The following is a 7,787-nucleotide window of genomic DNA, read 5'->3' as shown; positions in this document are numbered from 1 at the left end:
ACCAGAGACTCTGGCCAGAACATGGAAAATCTGGTCAAAACCCCGAGAAGTACCACCGTGTCCACCGCTATGTCTTTCCTTGACTCCTGAGGTCCTTCTCCACTCTGCCAGCTTCTTTCAGTTTCTTCCGTTTGTTTTATCTAAATATCCAGTCCAGGATATTATCCGTATTTAGTGGAAGGAATAGCAAAAAAGAAAAAATAAAGGCAAAGAAAAGAAAGCACATATACTCGATTTTTCCAAAGCAGAAGTCTCTTTTTCTGTATCTTCTTTTTAAACACTTGACTTCCCTTGTCAGACTCTCCCACCTTAAGATCCTTCCCCAGAGCTAATTAGTTCCCAGTTCCCGTGTTTCTTCATAGCCACGCCCACCCCGTATTTACCTACACATGTTCACACCTACAGAAGAGGATGGTTCTGCCTTCTATAAGTAGTCAAATGCTATATATATTGTACTGTAATTTGTTTTGTCCTTTTATTTTTATAAATGGGGCTCAAACTCATGACCCTGAGATCAAGACCTCAGCTGAGATCAAGAGTCAGATGTTTAACTGAGAGCCACCCAGACTCCCCATGCTTTGTGCATTCACTATGTCTCAGGAATCACTCCATGTCACTACACAGGGACTGTCCCCATTTATTTTAGCTGTTGTTATAAAGGAAAATATTGGGGTGTCTGGGTGGCTCAGTGGGTTAGGCCTCTGCCTTTGGCTCAGGTTATGATCTCAGGGTCCTGGGATGGAGCCCCGCATTGGGCTCTCTGCTCAGCGGGGAACCTGCTTCCTCCTCTCTCTCTGCCTGCCTCTCTGCCTACTTGTGATCTTTCTCTCTTTCTCTCTGTCAAATAATAAATAAAATCTTTAAGGAAAAAAAAGGGAAATGTTCTCCATGTTATGAATAAATGTAATTTATTTAACCACTGCTATATAACTTCCGTTGCTTATAATTTTTTATGATTATAAACAATGGTGCTATTAATCCTGGCTATTTGAGTGCAACCCCAGACTGGGTGAAAATAGTGACAAATCATGTATCTGATGAGGAACTTAAATCCAGAACATATGAAGAACTCTTTTTTAAAAAAAAAAGATTTTATTTATTTATTTGACAGAGAGAGAGATCACAAGTAGGCAGAGAGGTAGGCAGAGAGAGAGAGAGAGGGAAGCAGGCTCCCCGCTGAGCATAGAACCCGATGTGGGGCTCAATCCCAGGTCCCTGAGACCATGACCTGAGCTGAAGGCAGAGGCTTAACCGTCGTAGCCACCTAGGCACCCCCATATGAAAAACTAACTCTTAAAACTCAATGATACGAAGACATGTGGCTCAATTTAAAAATAGGCAAAGGATTTCGATAATCACTTCTCAAAAGGAGAAAAATGAATGTCTATTATGTACACAGAAAGATGATCCAGGCTATTAGCCTTTAGGGAAATGCATATTAAAACCACAATATCCTACTTTATGCCCACTGGGGTGGCTGCGATGACACAGACATACGATTACAAGAATTGACAGGGATGTGGAAAATGAGAACCTTACACTTTGATGTCGGGAATGCAGAACGGCACAGGCATGTCAGCAGCTCCTCAAAATGCTAGAATTGCCCCATGATCCGCAATTCTATACTCAATGTATGCGCTCCGATGAGATGAAAACCTGTGTCCAAACATTGTTACACAAATACTCACAGTGGCATTATTCGTCATAGACAAAAAGTAGAAACGACTGATGTCCCTCAGCGGCCGAGCGGATAAACAAAATCTGGTCTAGCCATACAATGGAATATTATTGCGGGAAACAAACAAAAAAAAGGAATGAACTGCTGATTCATGCTACCGCGCGGATGGCTCCTGAAAACGTGATACTCAGTGAAAGAAGCCAGTTCAGAAGGCTGTTTATCTGATGATTTCATTTCTAGGGAATGTCTGGAAGAGGCCCATTTGTAGAGACGGGAGGTAAACGAGGGGTTGCTCAGCCCTGATCTAGACCCATGACCCCCCCGGCCCCACCTGGGAGGGGGTCCCAGGACCTGCTCTCTCACAGCAGGGGTGGTGGCCTGCCGGGAGGCTCGCGGACACCTCTGCCCTTAGATTCTCGGCGTGTGTTCCACGTACAAGCCAAATCGCACAATGCACTCTGCTCTGCATTTCCTAATGTTTTTATCATTTTTGTCCCCATAAACCCCGTATTTTTAAGATCTTATCCACTCAGCAGATTTCTTTCCCCTTTCCTCAAAGAACAACACGGTCAGCTCCTTCGAGTTTTTGGTGGAAGGCCTTCCCCCACTCCCGAGGGCTTACTCAAGATGTAAACCAGTCCTCCTGCCCCCTCCCCGGTACCACTCCCACACCCACTCTACTTCTCCTTCTATTATATTTCTCACCCCGAGCAGCTGGGTGTTGTCTGTTGCTTATATCTGGATCCCCTTACTTGGAAGTTGGTTCCACAGGAGGCGTGTTTTGACTCATTGCCTGAGGTGTCCCAAGGCCTGAGACCTCGCCTAGTGCTCAGGAAGAGAGCTGTTCAGGACTGAGTGACTGGTACCTCGTACTTGGCTTTCCTTTTGGTTTTGTTTTCAGAATCAGGTACTACCACAATCATGACCATCTCCTGAGTATTCCATGTCGCTGTTCTACAGCTGGGAAAACTGAGCTCAGCGTCAGTAAGAACCCAGCCGCACAGCCTGGGAAGATGGGTCTGGGTACGAAACCAGACAGCGGGCCTCTGGAGCCCACCCCTCGACACCTGCCAGTTGGGGGGCTGACCCCTGCACGGACTATGAAGGGAAAAGGAGAAAACTTTCCCTGGGGCATTTTGAAAAATTGAAAATATGAAACCCCCTCACAGGACCTCAGGGAACCCCTAATGGGAATGGGCCGGCCAGTTTAGAAACACTCATGGGCAGTGAGAGTCTACGGCTCCAGAGAGCAGGAACGAATATGCAGGTGCATTTCAATTTAGAGACTGCCCCAGGGTTGTGACCTCATCTGCCGTGGGGCCAGCTTCTGGAGACCCTTGTGGGGTTTCAACTGAGAAGACCCCCCCGCAAAGGCAGAGCCTCCAGGGGACGGAGGCAAGCAGCAAGCTCCCTCAATCCGGGACATCTTGCAATGTCCTCATCCTCTGTTTAGCTGCCTCCTGCTGCCCTGGCTCTTTCCTAAGCCCCAGCACGATGATGAGTCCCTCTTCCTGTCAGCCAGATAGGAGCAGGGTGTCAACGGAAGGCAGACAGATTGGCTGGTGGTGGATTTGGCAAAACCACCACCTCTCCGAGTGCAGATACGGGCGGTGGGGGTTGTGATTACAATGACTTCATCTAACCGAGTGTTTCTGGCATTAATCTTCTGACTTTCCAATCATCTCTGCTAATAGCCACCAGGATTCTCCGCAGCCTCATTGAGATTCCAGTGCATTTCCAGTTTTAGCCCAAGCTGGATTCTGAGTCACTCAAAGGCAGTAGACAATTCAGAGACCACATTTAGTGGTGATTGTTCTTGGCATGATGAAAACAGCCGTGAGTAGAGGCTATTCAGGAGGCCAGGACAAAGAGGACATGATGGGGGAGGTGGGAAAGAGGGGACAGGGCAGGGGGAGAGTGAGGCTTGGCTCCCTGTGTCTTCAAGTCATGTGTTAAATATGCAAATACTTCCAAAACGTCATTAATAATTTTCAAAAATGTATGACGCTTTCCAGTACGACAGAATTCTAAGTGGAAGATGGGACTGAACCAAGGTACAACTTCTTAGCTAAAAGAGCCTAAATTGTTCCAAAACATGTTGACCGCAGTCTTGTTTCAGGGCAAGGGGGCTGAACCAGGGTCGTGGATTTTGATTTGGATGGGGCTACTCCGACCTAAAAGCCTATGAGCAGGAGGGGGTTGGCGGCGAATTCTTGGTGTGGTTGGTGTGGGGCAGTCTGGACCTCTTTGTCAGAGCAGGTGCCATGGCCTTCCACTTCCGGTCCTCCTGTGCGTGGCTGGGCAGCCAGGCTCCCACTGGAGGCCCCATTTCTTGCTCGAGGTACCCTGAGCTGATGGTCGCGGTGACAACATGAGCCTGCAGACAGCTTTCCTACCTCCTTCTCACTTACATCTCAAAACAGCTTAGTGTGATATTACAGAAAATAAACAACTCTGAGAGCATCCGCAATCTTCCCAGGACCACCACATGGCTAGGTCACGGCCCACTCTCTTTAATTCATGTCCATGAGCAGCAGCCAGGATGCCCAGAACAGACAGGCACTGGGGGGTGGGGAGTGTGTAGCTGTCAGCCTGGATGCCCTGGTACCATTTTCCTCTTCTGTTTGAAAAGATACTGTGTGTGTGTGGTGACAGCTTCAGACCGTGCCCAGGATGGAGGCAACCACTGTGACTGTGTTCTTATCTGTCTTTCCAGAGCTGGTCTCTGTACATCCTGACGTGCATGTGTGTGTGTGCATACACACACACACACACACGAGCACACACGAGTGAGAGCACACTGCTTTTTGCCCCTAAAGGCATAACCTGAGGACTGCTCTGTGCCCAAAGATGTCATTTCAGCTCACATGTTCAAACAGCTGCGTAAGTTCCAGTGTGTGGACACAACAGATTTCCTGCCGCGGGTGGCCTGGGACATCTGCGCTAGAGGTGGCACTGGGCCAGAAGGGCCCTGTCTCCAGGCCCATGTGGGGGGCGAGTGGCACTGCTGAGGTCGATGACGAAGGGGGTCTCCCCTCATTGGGGTCCCTGGGACACTGAGTGGCCTCTCTGATCAGAGATGCCCTTGGAGACCTTCTAAGTGGCTCATCTGGGTCTCTGCCTGGCTCTGTCACACCTCCTCTCTGGAGGTGACAGTCCCCAATCTTCTGGCCCTGAACGCTCTTGAAAAAAATGTTCCCTATGGAAGAACATTCTAGAAAAAAACGTTCCCTAAGACAGAGAGAGCACAGGACTCTCAGCTGCAGGCTCTGGGCCTCTACCAGCTAAATGCAATTTTCCTCTTGGGCTCCCTCTGGGGACCCCACTGGGCCCCTCACCCCAAGTCATCAGGCCAATTATGCTGTCTGCTGGCTGGAGTATCCCACAGAAACATCTCAGGATGCCTCAGAAATACGAATTTTTCGTTAAAATAGCTGAACCTGGATCACATTCAACCCCATAATGTAGTGGTTTGCTCAATGACTGTGGAATATGGTCTTATCTAAGGAGAAGCAGGACATTTTAAGACCGTGGAGCCCAAAATTAACAGCTTGGAATTTTCGCCCATGCTGGCTGTTAATTGGCTTAAGCCATTAAAGGGAAAGAAATTTTGGCAAATCCTGCAGCACTTGTACAAGTGAGGCTGTGGACACGATCAGACCATTTAACAAGAGGCATCTGGCGAACCGATCAATTTAGGAAAATGGGCTGTTTCATCAGAAGGTTTGCAAAAGCTTCTGTGCTTCCCAAATAGTGCCTGAGAACAGTTCCACCTCGAGACAGAACCAAACCCCTAAAGCCCACAGAACCCAGCAACCACCATCGAAGTTGCGTTTTCTGGGGAACATGGTGAGGCCCTGTCACCAGCCTCCAAACCTCTTCTTGCTTTGCCTTTTATCTTTGGGGCAGCGCGGCTTGGTGCCCGAGGTCAGAACCGGGGTAGATAGAGCCTGAGAAGAGTCACCTCAAATCACAGCAAGGTGAAGGTCACGGGGTCAAGGCCACTCTCCAACCCCGTCAGCTCAAGGCCCACAGTGCATCTCCAGCTCAAGCCCTCTGGCTCCTCTCCCCAGCAGGCAGATGTCTGGTGAGGTGTGGTGGCAGGGCTGGTGAGGGTCCCCTGACCTCCAGAGATGGAGCCCTGCCAGACCAGAGCCATTTAGAAACATTTCATGATTTTTACAGAGTATTTCTTTTTTGTCCCCCAAATACCTCATTTTGCAGAAAACACACTTTGGGTTTCCATCCATAGCTTACTGCAAACAAGGCCCCGCCTTGGCTCGCAAATCTTTTCTGGAATGACCCACCATTTGTGTTACCCTGAAGACAGCCCCAGAGACTTTCTCCTGAGCCCACGGAGCAGAGTGGCTGCTACTCCCAGGCCTGAGGGCCCTTCCTGGCCCCACAGGCTGGCCCCCTCCAGCTGGTGCACGGCAGCCCCTCAGAGAGCTCAATGCTCCCTGGAGGGCGACGCCGGTCCTCCCCCAGCCCCCCAGGAGCAAGAAGCAGGGTTCTCCCGCTGCAAGTCTCAGTCTCAGGCTAACCTAAAGCAAATAGAACTCATGGAGGGAAGGTCCCCAGCGTTCTCCATTGGCAAGAACTGGCACAAAGTAAGGCGATCTCCCTAAAGAGAGGCAGAGGCGCCTCCAGCTTGCTCTTCTGCTGCTGGACCCTCATGCTGCAAGGAGGGGCCAGGCACGCCACTCCCTCCCTACAGCCTAGCCTGGGCACTTGTCACCTGCGAGGCGGGCCTGTACCATGCGGCCCGGGGGAGAGGCGATGCCGCAGGGACAGCGGGGGGCGCAGGTGTGCATGGAAAGGCAGCCAAAGCGCGAACCTCCCCTCTCCATGTCTGGCCCGGGGGCCCAGCTCTGCTCGAGGCGCTTAGTGGAGGGCCGTGCCCAGGTCCCCTTTATCCTGTGGATCGGGCTCTCCGTGAAGGACAGGAGGAGCCAGAGCCCCAGTTCCTTTCCGCGGAAGCCTGGCTCGTGGGGAGGCAGGTCCCCACTGCTTCCCGCCCACGGAGGCGCACTCTGGGCTCTCTGCGGCCCGGCTCTGCGGGACTTGGGGTGCAGGAAGCCCCCAGCCCGCCGCGCTCCGCTCCTCCCCCTCCCCCTCCCCCGTCGCCAGTCCTGTCCCCAGGAGCCGAGGCTCCGCGCAGCCAGAACTCCCGGCTGCGGCTCTCACCCATGTTGCTTTTCCCGCCTGGGGCGGTCCACCTACCTGTCACCCAGCACGGCGGTGGGTTTCTCTTCCTGGCGACGAATGCCACGTTTGGAAAGACCTTCCATGAACTTTTCAACAAGGACAGCCGTCCTGAGGAAGCTCTGCGCCGCCCCGGCAAGAGAACGCGAAGGTCTTCGCTGCGTGCGGGAGGCGAGCATGCGCAGACAGGGCGCCTCCTGTGCGCCTGCGCACAATCGCGCACGTGCCTCCCGGGCGCCAGGTGCCCGGCGGCACGCACCCGCCATTTGAAGGCCCTGCATCTCGGGCACGGGGGGAGAGCAAAACCGCTCCTAAAAGGCAGTGCCGTGGCTCAGGACCCCGACCCTGCGTGCCCCCAACCACCTAGGTTTGGAGCCCGATCTGCCCCCTTGCCTGCTGGCTTCGCCGGGGCAGGTGGCTGCACCTCTCCGGGTGGTTTCTCATCTACAAACAGGGAGCCCTGACTGTGCCTGCTGCCCAGGGCCTGGGGGAGTCTCGTGGATTAACACAAGTAAAGAACACAGAAGGCCGCCTGGCAAATGGTCGTGTTCAGTAACCAGCCGCTGTCTTGGACGCAGGTGCAATGGCAAATCCTGGGGACAGCTGGAAATGTGGAGATTTCAAGGTCCTATTTATGGACGATGGAAATTAGGTGGTCAATGGAGGCGGGAAAAAGAGAAAAATGAAAACGTTCTTACCTCTGGCTTGTTGTTGGCAGAGCTGGCTTCTGGAGCAAGGAGGCAAAATTGGAAGTACAGGCCCCCGTGCCCCTGAGATCTGGACCCCTGTGCTCCCTGCAGGCAGCAGCCCTGCCTCTCCCCAGGCCCGGCCTGCACATGGGAATCACCTGGGTTGCTTTTCAAAAGAGAAGCGGGTGTCTGTCCCAGCCCTCAGAGATCCTGTC

Source organism: Mustela erminea, chromosome 20 (assembly GCF_009829155.1).
Source record: "Mustela erminea isolate mMusErm1 chromosome 20, mMusErm1.Pri, whole genome shotgun sequence".
Classification (NCBI taxonomy): Eukaryota; Metazoa; Chordata; class Mammalia; order Carnivora; family Mustelidae; genus Mustela; species Mustela erminea.
This window is presented reverse-complemented; position numbering follows the sequence as displayed.